The sequence below is a fragment of the Camelus dromedarius genome, chromosome 5 (genome assembly GCF_036321535.1).
Source record: "Camelus dromedarius isolate mCamDro1 chromosome 5, mCamDro1.pat, whole genome shotgun sequence".
In the NCBI taxonomy this organism is placed as follows: Eukaryota; Metazoa; Chordata; class Mammalia; order Artiodactyla; family Camelidae; genus Camelus; species Camelus dromedarius.
In genome coordinates, this window is record NC_087440.1 from 41591273 (window position 1) to 41606544 (window position 15272).

The window sequence follows — 15272 nt, forward strand, 5'->3', positions numbered from 1 at the left end:
TCTTTTGCGTCTGGCTTCTTTCCCTTAGTATGTTTTTGAGATTTGTCCATGTTAGATCATGTATCAGTTCTTCATTCTTTCACTGATTTTTTTAAAGAACAGTTTATAATTTTATTTTCATTTTCAGGTGAAATGTCTGATTTTAGGTCTCTGCTGAGAAATGTAAAACATGAGACATAGTTATGTATAAAAGAATAACATAAAATCTGCACACTCATACATTTCAATCAAGCCCTAGTGATTATATAAAAAGAAGAAATAGTTTCAAACAGACAGTAGAATTGACCATTAAAGGGTAAATAGGGTTTTTTTAGTACTAACATTAGTTGAGAAAAAATACTCTGGATAAAGGAATTAGAAAAAGTAGAGGACAGAGAATCTTTTATTGAACAATTAAAACAGAGCTTAGGAATTTGCAAATGATATAACTAATAAGAAATTAATTTCCAAAATACACAAACAGCTCATACAGCTCAATAACAACAATATAACCCAATCAAAATGGGTAGAAGTTCTAAATGGGCATTTCTCCAAAGTAGACATCCAGATGGCCAACAGGCACATGAAATGATGCTCAACATCACTAATTATTAGAGAAATGCAAATCAAAACTACCACGAGGTATCATCTCACACCAGTCAGAATGGCTACCATTAAAAAGTCTACGAATAATAAATGCTGGAGAGGGTGTGGAGAAAGGGGAACCATCCTACACTGTTGATGGGAATGTAAATCAGTATAGCCACTATGGAAAACAGAAAGGAGATTCCTTAAAAAACTAAAAATAGACTTACCCTATGATCCAGCAATCCCACTCCTGGGCATATATCTGGAGAAAACTCTAGTTCAAAAAGATACATGCACCCCAGTGTTCATAGCGGCACTATTTACAGTAGCCAAGACATGGAAGAAACCTAAATGTCCATTGACAAATGAAGAGATAAGATTTATAACACACACACACACACACACACACACACACACACACACACACACACAATGGACTACTACTCAGCCATCAAAAAGAACGAACTAATGCCATTTGCAGCAACATGGATGGATCTGGAGATTATCATACTAAGTGAAGTAAAACAGAGAAATACAAATACCATATGATATCACTTATATGTAGAACCTTAAAAAATGAAACAAATGAACTTATTTACAAAATAAAAACAGACTCACAGATATAGAAAGCAAACTTATGGCTACCAAAGGGGAAAATAGAGGAGATAAATTAGGATTTGGGGATTAGCAGATATAAATATACAGGATAGATAAACAAGGTCCTACTGTGTAGCACAGGGAACTATATTCAATAGCATGTAATAACCTATACTGAAAAATAATATAATATATATGTATAACTGAATCACTATGCTGTATACCAGAAACTAACACAACACTAAATCACCTGTACTTCATTAAAAAGAAAAAAGATGTAGTCACAATCTACCCAAAGAAGAATGATGGGTAAATCTGTCAAGGGAACAACTCCATGTCCTTTAAAAAAAAATAGACTTTACCTTTTACAGCAGTTCTAGATTTACAGCAAAACTGAGGGGAATGTCCAGAAATTTCCCATACATACCCTGCCCCTCCATGTGTATAGCCTTCCCCATTATCAACATCCCTCACACGAGAGGTACACTTGTTACAACTGATAAACCTACATTGACACATCATCATCACCCAGAGTCCACAGTTTATATTAGGATTCACACTCGATGTCTGCACATTCTATAAGTTTGAACAAATTTATAATGATATGTGTCTACCATTATACTATCATACACAGCAGTTTCACTGCCCTAAAAATCATCTGTGCTCTGCCTACTCATCCTTACCTCCTCCCTAACCTCTGCAACCACTGATCTTTTTACTATCTCCATAGTTTTGCCTTTTCCAGAATGTCACAGAGTTGGAATCATACAGTACATAGTCTTTTCAGGATGGCTTCTTTCACTTAGTAATATGCATTTAAGTTTTCTCCATGTCTTTTCATGGCTTGATAGCTCATTTGTTTTTAGCACTAGTAATATTTCATTGTCTGGATGTACTACAGTTTATTTATCTATGGACCTACTGAAGGACATCTTGATTGCTTCCAAGTTTTGCCAATTGTGAATAAAGCTGCTGTAAACATCTACATGCAGGTTTTTGTGTGAACATAAATTTTCAACTCCTTTGGGTAAACACCAGGGAACTTGATTGCTGGGTCAAATCGTAAAATTATGTAGTTTTGTAATGTTTTATATTTAGTAACTTGAGCAGCACTATTTTCCTGCTTTTTGAACAAAGTGTTCAGCATTTTTGCACCAGGCCCTGCAAATCACATAGCTACCCTGCCAGGAACCCACTTAAAGGGCAAGGAACTGGGCTGGCAGCGAGAAGACACATCTTAGTTGGGAGGGCACAAAATAGCCAAATAAAGGCCAAGCTTGGAGGTCATGAATGCCTAAATGGTGGGTGTGGGAAGCAAAACTTGTGGAAAATGAGCTAATGTGAGGACATGAACATACAGGAGGGTTAATATCACCCAGGAACCCAGCATCACAAGGGTGGAGAGTCCTTTCTCCACTCTGAGGGTGTATTTTATTTCATTTTACTTTTTACAATTAAAAGAAAGAAAAAAGTTAACAAAAGTACACAGGGATAAATCATTTCCATTTTACATATGAGGAAACTGAAAGAGTTGTTAAGTATATATTTCACGGTCAAGGTTAGCAAGTGACAAGTTTGGTCTTAATCCAAATATTGATGCCTGCCTCTTAGCACCTTGCATTTTGTTTGCCACTGTTAATCATGGCATGTACCATTATTAGTTCCTGATAATCTTCCACTTGGCAGGTGATTTGTGTGCAGTGTCATCTGACTCACACTATTCTTTCAGATGGTTGGTATTATACACATTTTATAAAGGAAGAAACTAGAATCAGAAGGGCTAAGCAATTTACCCAAGATCACACAACATGTAAATCTGTCTGACTCCAAAGTGCAAACTCTTCCTACTCCACCACAGCTGGGCTTCAGCACAGAGCTAGCTTAAAATTTGATGATTCAAAGGGAAAAGGAATCTGTTTTAATGTCTATGATGATGCATATAAATTTTTCAGGTTTTTAAGAATCAAACCTTATCATTTTTTTTAATTACACAAATACCAACTAAACATAAGTTACCAAAAATTTAGATAAAAACAACACAGAAAGAAAATGGAATTTTTAAATTCAAGGTTAAATATTTGGCATAGATTGATCTATCATTCTAGCTAGTTAGCTTCGAGCAATTTGGCAGCTAATGTGCACAAAGTCAGGAAAAATAACAAACAAATTCACCGAACTTGGTTATTTATAAAATAATCACTTGTTTTATATCTTCACTTGTCATCTATCCCTGTCAGTTAAGATGGCAATTTCATGCATATACTTTACTGATTTTTCTCTACAGGGACCCAGACTCAATATTTCACACAGTGCTGCTTATAATTACAAGTATTAGAAATTCCTCAAGCTGATAGTGATTCTTCACATTAAAAGTCTCATCAGTTACAACAATAACTTCATCTTTTTTCCCTATTACTGCTATAATTTGTCTTAGCTTACAAAAGAGAAGATCTTTTGTAGGATGACCAATTGTCCAGTTGCCCAGGACTGAAGGTTTTCCTGGCATACAGGACTTTCAATGCTAAAACCAGAACAGGAGGAACATTTAAAACGGTACAAAGTACTGCATAATTGAATACTGGAATTTTTAAAATCTGGGCCTCTAATCTCATTTTTGTCTCCAATTATCCATGTTATTTAGAATAAGGTAATTTAACATTTCTTCTAAAAAGTGAGAATATTAGTGTCTATCTTTTATATATTTTATAAGATAAAAACATATTTTTATAAGATAAAAAATATATTTTTTTAAGGGACAGAGAAGTTTCAGCTAGCAACCTTATACAGAGGATTCTTCTAGCTCTGGCCTCTCTTAATTGATACAATCTATGCATTAAAAAGTAAAACACTGAAATTGGGGATTCCCAGTGATTTACTGAGAATAAAATAACCCTAGACAAATTTTTTAAAACTTTGTGTGTGATAGAGATCTAACTTCGCTTTCTTCTACGTGGGAGATGATTTTTGCTGGGACTAAGTATTAAACTACTCTTTTCTCACTGAATTGAAGTGACACATTTACAATATGAACTTGGAACTATGGTTCAACTATCTAATGAGTTCTTTGCCTAGTCTAGCTATGTGTCATTATCATACTGTTTTCATTCAAGAAAGCAGGAGTCTTAGGATTGAAGCCAAGCAAAGATGGAATGTGGGGAGAGATAAGAATGACCAGAGTAAGTGGAAGGAGCCCTCAGTTCTCTAAAGAGTGAACAGACAAGGACTATGGTTCGGTTAATTACAGGTTTTGACGGCTAAAGAAGAAAACAAGTAGTAGGGAAGGCAGTGGGAACAGAAAGGAACCAAAAACATCAGAAAATTCCATTTTAGGGAGCACGATTTAAGGCCAATATCTCTCCTTTTTAGTCTAATATAAGGACACCAGTTTGCCTAAACTTTATGAAGGCAACTATGTGTGCTTGTGTGTCAGCAAGAGGGTGGAAGCAGTGTCTGCATTTTTTTTTTCTAGATAAGTGATCAAACAGCCATTGTCTTGACTTTAGTGCAGACTTCAGTCAAACACTATCATCCCTTAATTGACAATACACCTCGAGACCATCATCCTTCCTGAATAATGCTTCTTGGCCTGCCTAGGACCTACGATATCCCATTACTCACACCAAGCAACCAAAGTGCAGTGTTTTAAACAGGTTTCACTGTCCTGCCCACGTCCTGTTAATAACCTAATAACAGAGACTTGATATCAACACAGTGAAAATCAATCAGTATAATAATGAACCCCTGACTTCTTCATTATCCATCCTTTAACACCTAGAGAAGTTTTCAAGTTACTCTAAGTGGTGGTGTTAGCATCAAAATATGTGAACAATCATGAAATATCTGCACTTTAGGAAAAAAAAAAAAACAACACCCACCTTACTAAGTTGTGCTCTGCAGGTAACAGTCCCCTCCACCAGGGGTCTCTAGCTCACTGACATTATCTGAATCTAACTCTTCATGGAATATACTAAATCGGTGCATCCAATACTACAGGCATGAAGCTATCTAAATTTAAATTAATTAAGATTAAATAAAATTTAAAATCCAGTTCCTCATTGCACTAACCACATTTTAAGTGCTCAATATCCACATGTGGCTACTGATTTCCATATTGGACAGTTCAGACATCTAACACTGCAGAAAGTTCTAGTGTACAGTGCTGTAAGAAATCCTGTATGTATAATATATCAATGTAGAAACACAAGTTCAGGATCACACTGTTAAAAGGACAAGGAGACAACACCTCTCCTGACTGCCCCAGCTAAGCCTTCAGCATGGTATCTGAATCCTCCCTTTATCCAAGTGGTGTCCTGGGTGGATGATGAAAACGTTCTTCATGATCACATTCAACATACTTTCTCTGCACAGCCAGAATATTATATCTCTTTAATAATTCATAGATATTACTTCATTTTTTCTCTTATTAAGAAAATCAGGGCCGATAAGAAAGAGAAGCATACTGTACAGCACAGAGAACTATATTCGATATCTTGTAATAGCCTATAATGGAAAAGAATCTGAAAAGGAATAGATGTATGTGCAACTGAATCACTTTGCTATACACTTGAAACCAACACAGCACTGTAAATCAACTATACTTCAATTAAAAAATTAAATTAAAAAAAGAAAAACGTGTTTTTAAAAAAAAAAAAGAGTCAGAAGATCTTAATTTCATCCCCACCTCTGCTCCTAGCACCTGAGAGACAGAGAGCTGCTGAATCTCTCTGGGCCTGCATATGCTCCTGGATAAAATGAGTGGGGTGACCAGATGTTCTCTAAGACCTAGGACACTAAAGTGTAGCAAGACTACAATGTGTATTCCTTATAAGAAAAACTAACCTCTGGCCCATACATGAGGTTCCAATATGCTTAGAACATGTGAGCAGCTTCTGCCTCATGTCACAGATGAGCTTTAAAGTCACAGAATGGTGTGGCTTCAGAACAGTTTTGGTAAATAGCATCAGCTAAACGTTTAGACCATTTTAGAAAATAATTGCTATTTTTTAGTATGAATACCATTTTCCCTTATTCCTTTTATTTAAAATGAGATTGTGAGCTTAACATAATTGTGACCTCAAGAGATAATGCTAATTCCATTCTTTATTGTGAATGTATCACAACCAGTACATCATGTCAGTGAGAATACAGTATTTCAAAATAATGATGTGGCTTTATTCCAAGGATCTCAATTACAGACAATCTAATGCTGTGGTCATTAAAGAAAAAATCCTTCCTAGGTGGCTCCCTGAGTTATTCCTCTCTATAAGATGTCATTCCTTGAATAGAGACAGTGGATACCGCTCTTTTAATATAAATGCATGGGCTCTACTCTTTGTTCTATACACTAACATTTTGAACAAGTGGTTTAAAAATTTTTTTTTTATTTTAAAGAAAAACATGAGCTGCTTTTCAGGTTTAATGTTCCCACCTCTCTCAAATTTGAGATGAAAATATTTTTGTACATGCGGCTTCTCTTGCAGGTAGCATTCATCCTTCAGTGCGTGGGCCAAACCCTCCCCCACTGCATGTAGCTCATTGCTTATCATGTCTATAAAGCATAGTGGGTTGACTATGGGGAAAATCAATGACAAAATGGAGTGTAAGGAGAGAAAATTGTGGACAGAAGGAAGCAGTGATTAAAATGGAAATGATGGTCAGGAGCCACCATTGTTTTACCCAGGTGCTTTGTTGGCAGGCAGAAAAAAACTTTTCTATCAAACTCCACCTGAATTCTTTCAACGACAATGATGCAAAGAAAATACACCGTAATTATGAGCAGGAACATTATCCATTAATATGTTAATGAAGCAGGTTTGCTAATGGTGAGAGATCTGAATTTTAATAAAATTTTAAGAGCTTCTTGATTACGTGTTTGTTAGTCGATATGATCATTTAAAATTATCTCTAGGTGTCTTTACATGGAATAAAACCTACATTAGAACTGTTATTCTAAACAGGCCTTAATGAAGCAGGTGAGGATACCATCTGTGACATAAACACTGTCAGCCAGAAATTCACTTCAAAAGAAATGTAAACTAGTTAACAAGAAACATGTTATCATATCTGCCAGTAACAGCTTTCAATGTAGGTAATTTATTTATGCATTTACTTGCTAATTTTTTCAAACATATTTGCTTGTGAAAATAATGTTCGATTGAATTAATGGATACTGCTTTTTAATATTGGAAGGGTTATTTTTCATTAAAAAGAAAAACAACTCTAGTGTCCTGTTTTGACAACATCCCGTACATAGGATGAAAACTGTTTTATCCACCAAAACCCAGCCGTCATTTGAGAAAAAAGCGGAGCCACCAAAAATCCGAAGTCAAACCAGAATCAGTATAGAAACCTCACTGATGTATCTTTATGAGTGGGAGAAATTGTATTACCTGTTATACAAGATGATTTTGGCATCAAAGGGACTGGTAATTCCCATCTGCCTCTCCAGAATGTGGACGAAGGTGCTTGGCGTCATTCTTCATTCTGCGCATTAGAAGCGTGAGGCTCTGATCAGAGGCTGAGCCTGGATTACAACCCAGAGCTTCCGGAGAGAGAGCAGACGCTGAGGCGGCCGAGTGCTTCCCAGGTGTAGTGCATCAGCGCCACGAGCCGCCGGCCCCGAGTCTCTGAAGCGTGAAGGGTGTGTGCCGCCCTGGGCCTGCTTGTATCGCTGGGGGCCGTGGTCTGGGGGTGAGCAGGGCCCGAGTCTTCCCACTAGGTTGGAAGCAGTGATGAAGGTGTTGGTGAGGGAAAGCGAAAATCAATCCTAGAAACTAGGAAGGGCGGCTAGGAGCCCAGTCTCAAGAGCTGGAAGCACCCACGTGCTTACCGGGCCAAGAATGAAGGAAAGCAAGGGTGGGGGGATGAGGAAGAGCAGAGACCCCCTAATTCTCCCCCTTGTCACTCTGAGACACTATGGAGAGAGGGTGCAGAGGAGCGGCTGCGACAGGGAATCACTTTCGAAGAAGCAACCCCATCTGAGAAACCAGAGATCTTCCTCCTGAGCAGAGTTCCTTCAGTAAAGGCGGGGATTCCCCAGGTTTCTTCATGTCTCAGTTTGTAATGCTTTTTGTTTGATGGTATCTATGAAACATATTTCTGTGGTAGTCGTTATGAATTGGTAATACTCTCTCAAGTTCTTGATAGGGTTTCTAATGCGATTTTTCGAGGGTCTTTTTTTTTTTCCAGGTCGATAAGAAACCATTCAAGAAGGTAACTGGCCATTTAAATGGCTTCTAATTGGGCCCTGGGTGAGTTTCTTTGAGGGCATACTGCCCTCTAGGGGTTGAAGCACTTGGCGTGGAGGAGGATTTCAGAGGTGGAGGAGCCGTGTTTGAGCGAATGAAGTGCTTTCCTAGGTTTTTTTCATAAAAAACGATTCAATCTTTTCATCCAATTGTATTTCGGCTCTAGAAATATTTTATTTCATAGAAATTATCATGTATTCTAAAGGCTAAATAAAGCAGTATCAGGTTCAGTATAATACTCTTTCTCTCCCTCTTTTTATGTTTTTAAGACTCAGTATTTGCCATGATGTAGGGTGGGTGGGACAGAGAGAAAATGTACAGGCATTTTAAAACCATAATCCCCCAATACCTGATTATTCAGTGCAAATGTCTCTTACCCTTTATTGATGGCTACTCTCAGTAGGACCTTCCACATGCAGCCACATTAAACCCAACCTTCAGTTTTACTGAGTTGTTAAAGGACTGAAGTCAAGAAACATCAGAACCTCTGTTTGAACTCGTTTCCTTATTCCAAAATCAGTGCAGTCCCCATCTTGCCCCCAGAAAAATACAGCTGGCTATTGGTTAACTTTTAAACAACTTGTAATTTGACACTTTTCCTTTTAGGCTTCTCTGATTTTGTACAATAATCATGGCCTTAGTTTTATATGAAAGGATTTACAGATTGATCAATAAATATATGACATACCTTTTATCATTTGGCAACACATTTATCCAAAACCTCAATTTTGCTAACATAGCCTAGAAAGGAAACCAAATATGAAAATTAGTATTGTGGCATAGGCCAAGGACCAGAGAGAAAGCCAGGTCCAAGTACTGAGGGAGTGGGCCAGAATAACTTATAATAACAATAGAAAACAAAACTAGAGACACAGGGTAAATAATAAGAAAAACGGCATAAAATAGTTAAACAGTAGAATTGCGACCTCCGACCGCTGGGGTGCTTCATACCTCACAGGAGGACCACTTAGAGAATTGTGGGCCTTTCCAGGTGGGATATGTGCTCCCTTCCCAGAGGCTGCTCCCAGCTGGCTACTTCTCTCCCTATCCCCTGCCCCCTCACCCCTCCCACACTAAACAACATCAACAACAAAGAGGTCAGGGCAGGCTATAAAACTGTTCTTGCTGCTACAGACGCTGTGCTAGTGGAGAGGGAGTTTGTGGTGTGGAAAGCTACAGCACAGAAAAGGGTAATTCTCAGTTATAAACAGCTGCAGATGGCACTTTACACACAGTGTGCCCTGTACACACACACACACACACACACACACACACACACACACACACACACGAGTAAATAACAGCAACACAGCACCTTAGATTTGAAAAGGACTTTACCAGTTGGTTTTCTAACTCAACTACCTAAAAGGCACAAATCCTTGTATGAGCTTCCCGGCCAGTCCTCTTAACTTTCAGCATGTCCTTCTCTAAATTACATTCTTTTAACTCTGCCTTTATCTTGAAATCCGTTAGTCCTAGCTCTGGCTGGTGCTGGTGGATTTGACAGCAAATATTTACAGCCAGACATATATTCCCTAAGTTCTGGCTCATTATACATAATAATAATAAGGAAGAACCCCACCCCTGCCCCCACACTTGGTGACCACGCCCCACCTCGTCCCCACCGCCTATTCCTAGTACGTTGTACGGAGTGCACACCTACCAGCGCAGTTGCTTTTCTGATGATGGTGTTGATGTTACCAGTGATTTTCACTCGTTTTTCACAACTCCTGAAAATGTCTCCTTGAAGTGGAAAAAAACAATGCTGACAAAGGTCTAAACAAAAGAAATCAAACCGTGTAGGGTCCTCTTCTTTGGCAAGAAGAACTGCTAGAGAAAGGGGGGGAAATCTGTTATTTAATGATTGAAGTTGCCTTAGAAAACTGTCTGGCATCCTCTCTTCTCTTTTAAAAGATGCAGCTTTTAAACAAACTAGGTATAAATTGATCTTCGTTTGTGTGTGTGTGTGTGTGTGTGAAGAGACAGAGAGAGTGAGTCTCTCTCAATTGCTCACTTTGCCTGCTGTCTAACCTAATGCATCCTGCTACAACTTCAGGCCAGTACCTCTAGTCCAGACCTGAATCAAATGGACTATAGCTACTCAACACCTCCCCACCCTCGTCCTCATCTCTTTTTCCTTTGTAGGCATGAGTAACTTCTTTTCCTATCAAAAGGTTTATTTAGCCTTTGGGGATTTCTTTCTCAAATCTTTTATGAATTTAATCATCTTTGTCTGGAAAACATGGCTTAAGGTACAGGTTCAGAAAAATGGAGATGTAATATTCATCACCTCTCTCTAATGCTGAAATTAGAGGAATATCACAAAATTCATAAGGCGTTAAAAATGTTTATTGTTTCTTAACAACACTGGCTTTCTTATGACTCACCTTCTTCTGCCTAGTCATCCCTGTCCTCATTGTAAACCAGCTTAAGACCACAGCACTCACTATTACCGATGGATGGATTAACCTGTTTGGGCATAAAGAACAAAATGACCCAGAGTGAACTTACTGAGAAGAAATTTCCAAAGAAAATGCTGTACTTTCTCTTCCTTCTTCCCCTGGAGACCAGCCTGGTTCTAATTCAGGGTTAGGAATGAAGGTTTATGATGTCCCCAACCCAAGCCCAACCAGTCATCCCAGCAGAAAAAGGGCTAGAAGCCTGAGGCCCTTCTCAAACCACTGGCTCAGCTCAGACCCCTCTGGGAATACTTCGAGCTCCTCCCTGCCCCACCCAGGCCTGGTCCTAGAGCCCTGCTGCTTCATTCATCCATATACATTTTACATGGATTTCCTGAACGATTACCCTGTGCCAAGCACCATACTAGGTGCTGGTTCTACATGGTCCCTGTCCTCATGCCAAGTGAAAGGAGTAACTAGGCAGTTATAGAAGCATGTTAAGAGCTGATGCGGAGGCAGTGAGTGCCACATGACAACTGAGTGGGTCCCAGCTATACTGGGGGATAGGCAGGAAAAACCTCCCTGAGGGGGGGTATGTTTGAATCAAGGTCAGAAGGGTCCTTGGACAATAGAACAACAGGTAGTAAGTATGAAGAATTAGAAAGAAAAGGTTGATGTCTTCAACAAGCTGGAGGAAATTAAGTGTAATTGCCTGTACTGTGTGTGGGGTGGGGTGAGGTGAGGGATCTGGTGAGTGGAGGGCATTAGGGGGCCGGAGTGGCTCACAGCAAGAAACGAGACTTAAAAACAGCTACATCCCATGTTAGGAAGTTCGGGCTTGGTACTACAAGTAATGGGTACCCACTCCAGGGTGTTAAGCAGATGAGCAAATATGATCAAACACACATCACATAAATGTCATTGTGAATACAGTGTGGAAGGAAAAACGTGAAACTAGATGCAAGGAGGAGACAGCAGGAACCCAGCTGAGAGAAGACGGTGGCCCATACGCTACAGTGGCTCTGGTGCCCAGCCTCTGGACCATGACTGAACTAGAGTCTCCATAAATTGCCATATCTCCCCTCTCTCATTCCTGGATAAAAAAAAAAAATCTCTGTGAGTTGGGTTAGTTTGCTATTGTTGTGTATTAATCATGTCTTTTATGATCTATATTTTATGGATGCTTTGATATCTTGGGACCTTGTGGGCGAGGGAGGGACAGCCCCTCCCAGGGGTAGCTAATTCCTAGAGACAGTAAACAGCTTGCCTGTAAGCATGCCTTCCATGTGCAAACCAACCAATCCAATGCCCATACTTCAAACTACCTCCCCCTATCTGACTTTTACACTCTAAGAAGCAACAATCTTCTGCCCTAATCACCCCAGGTCCAGGTACAGGACAACTAGGGACCAAGCCTATAGCCTTGAGCCCACTGAAATTATTCAAACTATGCAGCCCTATGATCAGCTGCCTACCCGGCCTTGCTCATTCCTTTCCACAAAAACCACAATAAAGGCTTTTGCCCATACTTTTCCTCTCACTCCTTCTGCCCCTTGACTGACCCTGGTGCTTCCCCACATGGCCCTGTGTAGTGTGGTATGCCCCCTCTTCCTGGAAGCAGTAATTAACAAATTATCTTTTCAACAGCAGTTGTCCCCTGATCTGTTGTCCTCATCATACCTGAATAAAAACAAAATCCTAGGTACATTTTAAAACAAATTGCATTTCACCTGGGTGAGCCTATGCTAAGAAAGTCTTGAGACTCTATGATTAATTTTCTTTAGACCTAAACTGCTATACAGTTTTACTTAGTGCTCTTAAATGTCACCCTACTTATGTCATCTATAGCAGTTTTATAAGTTCTGGAGGAGAGTTAACAGTCTTTTGTGACTCTTATATACAAGTAGTAGTAGTAGAGTTAGTAACCTGGAAATCATTGGTGGCCTTGATGCAGAATTTCAGCAGGAGGTGGAGCCAAAGCATATTAGATTAAGTTTATAGGAGACTGAGGAATTTCTCCTTTGACCATGAAGAATTAGCAGCAATAGGAATTATCTTTCAACTATAAACAACTATAAACTTAATAAAATGAAATGAAATAATAGTTTTCAGACATTGGACAATAGGCAGCATAGTGATCACTGACAGAAAGGAAACAAATGAGATGAGCTTTAGGATTTCCTAGCTTATTGTTTAAAGCCAGTTTCAGGCCATACTGCAAAGAACCTAACACTCGTATTGAGTTGAAGAACATGAAATCAAAGTTTGAGGATACTAAAATGGCTGGAATTCTAAGTCAAAGTACTGAAAAGGAGAGTGGCTTCACAGAGAAAAAGCTCTAAAGATCAGCAGAGGAGTCCTCTTGAGTCTTTGGCTGAGTACTGATTTGCATATAAATGAGAGAAACTGCCCCAACTCTGGGAAAAGAGTAGCCAGAACAATTCCCAGAGATCACTCAGTGCTGGAAGGAGGTCACGTCCCCACCAACCAAAATGGAGAGCTTCTATAACACATCCGTTAGAGTTCTCAGAAGGATCATTCCTCCCATCCAAGTACGAACCAGGCCCAATCCTGTTTAGCTTCTGAGATCAGACGAGATCAGGCACGTTCAGGGTGGTATGGGGGTAGACAGAAAGATCATTCCTTAGTGATGCAACTAAAATAGTTCCTAAAATAGAGGCTGTTAGGGACTCAACAAATCTTAAAATCAAGCCTCAAAAGGATGAAAATGATCCACAAGTACCTTAACTGGGTGTCAGAAAAAAATCAACAACCTTTAAAGGAATACAACAAAATCCAGTAGCAAATAAAGCAAAATTCATAATTCTATATCCAATTAAAAATTACCAGAACTTCAAAGAAGCATATAAATGTGACCATAACCAGAGTAAAAAGCAATTAACAGAGATGGAACTGAAAATGACAGAGCTCATGGAATTAATAAACAAGGACTTTGAAGAATTATATATCTTATAAATAGGCTCAAAGATGTCAAGAGAAATTAAACTTGATGAGGAGAGAAATAGAAGATACATATTTTTGAAAGACCTAAATAAAACTTCTAGAGATTAAAAAAAACTACAATACCAGAAAGTGAATGTGAAGATCCACAAAAGAAACAAACCATGAGGCACAGAGAGAAAAAAACACTGAAAAAAAAAAAATAGGGGGGAGGGTACAGCTCAAGTGGTAGAGCGCATGCTTAGTATGCACGAGGTCCTGGGTTCAATCCCCAGTACCTCCATCAAAAAACCAAATAAATAAACCTAATTACCTCCCCTTGCAAAAAAAAAAAAAATTTTTTTTAAATAAACACAACCTTAATGAACTGTGCAACTAATCAATGTCTAATATACTTGTAACTGGAGTCTCAGAAGGAGAGGAGACTTGGGGAAGAGAAGGGGACATGAAATATAATTAAAGAAATAAGAAATAAAACAATCCAATTTGTTGAAAATTATAAACCCATAGATCAAAAAAATCAAGAAACTCCTGAAGAATAAACATAATTTAAACCAAATTAGGCACATCATAATGAACTTGTTGAAACCCAGCGATAATGAGAGAAGTCTTTATAGCAGCCAAGGGAAAGAGATTCATTACCTGAAGAGAAATAAATAAAGAATGAAAGCAGACTTCCTATCAGAAACCACATAGGCCAGAAGACAACTCAACAACTTTAGAGTGGTGAGGAGAAAAAAAAAACCCTCCACCCAGAACCCTATACCTCCTGTACCCAGTGAAAATATCTTCCAAACATAAAGTTGATCTATAAATTCAAAGTAATCCCAAACAAAATCCTAGCAGGAATTTTTTTAAAAATACAAATTGATAAGCTGATTCTAAATGTATCTGAAGATGCAAATTGCCTAGAATAGCTAAAACAATTTTGAGAAAACAAAAACAAAAGCAAAATTTTAGGATTCACACTACCTGATTTCATGACTTACTATAAAAGTAAGTAATCAAAAAAGTGTAGTGTTGATACAAGAAGAGACATAAATCAATTTTGTTTAACACAGATACCAAGGTAATTTAAAAGGAAAAGATAGTCTTTAATACTGGTCTGGGGCTGTTCATGTCTGTGGTAACAGCTGGGAATACTAAGTATAAGGAAACATATACTGATAAAGCAACTCGCCATCTAGATGGAAAAAAATAAACCTTGACACTTACCTCTTGACAAAAATTAACTTTAAATGGATCACAGACTTAAACTTGAGAGCTAAAAATACAAAGCTTTCAGAAGAAAAGCTTCTAGGAAAAACATCTTCATGACCTTGGGTTAATAAAGATTTCTTAGAGCAAATAAGTTTGAATTTAGAAAAGAGGAAGAAATTGGACTTCATCAAATTTAAATTTTTTCACTCTTCAAAAACATCATTAAAAAATAAAAGTGCAAGTCACTGACCAAGAGAAAATATTTGCAAAACTTTCTGGTATTGTAGTTTTTTAATCTCTA

The 15272-nt window shown here is 38.3% G+C and overlaps 1 long non-coding RNA gene across 1 annotated transcript; it reads right to left on the bottom strand.

Annotated features, from left to right (window-relative positions):
- Window positions 1-7820: 7820 nt before the first annotated feature.
- Window positions 7821-10234, bottom strand: LOC116153340 (uncharacterized). The gene is made up of 3 exons (XR_004137059.2): window positions 10075-10234; window positions 9100-9152; window positions 7821-7878 (listed from the first exon to the last, which is right to left on the bottom strand). It is a non-coding gene; the product is annotated as an uncharacterized LOC116153340 (long non-coding RNA).
- Window positions 10235-15272: the final 5038 nt, after the last annotated feature.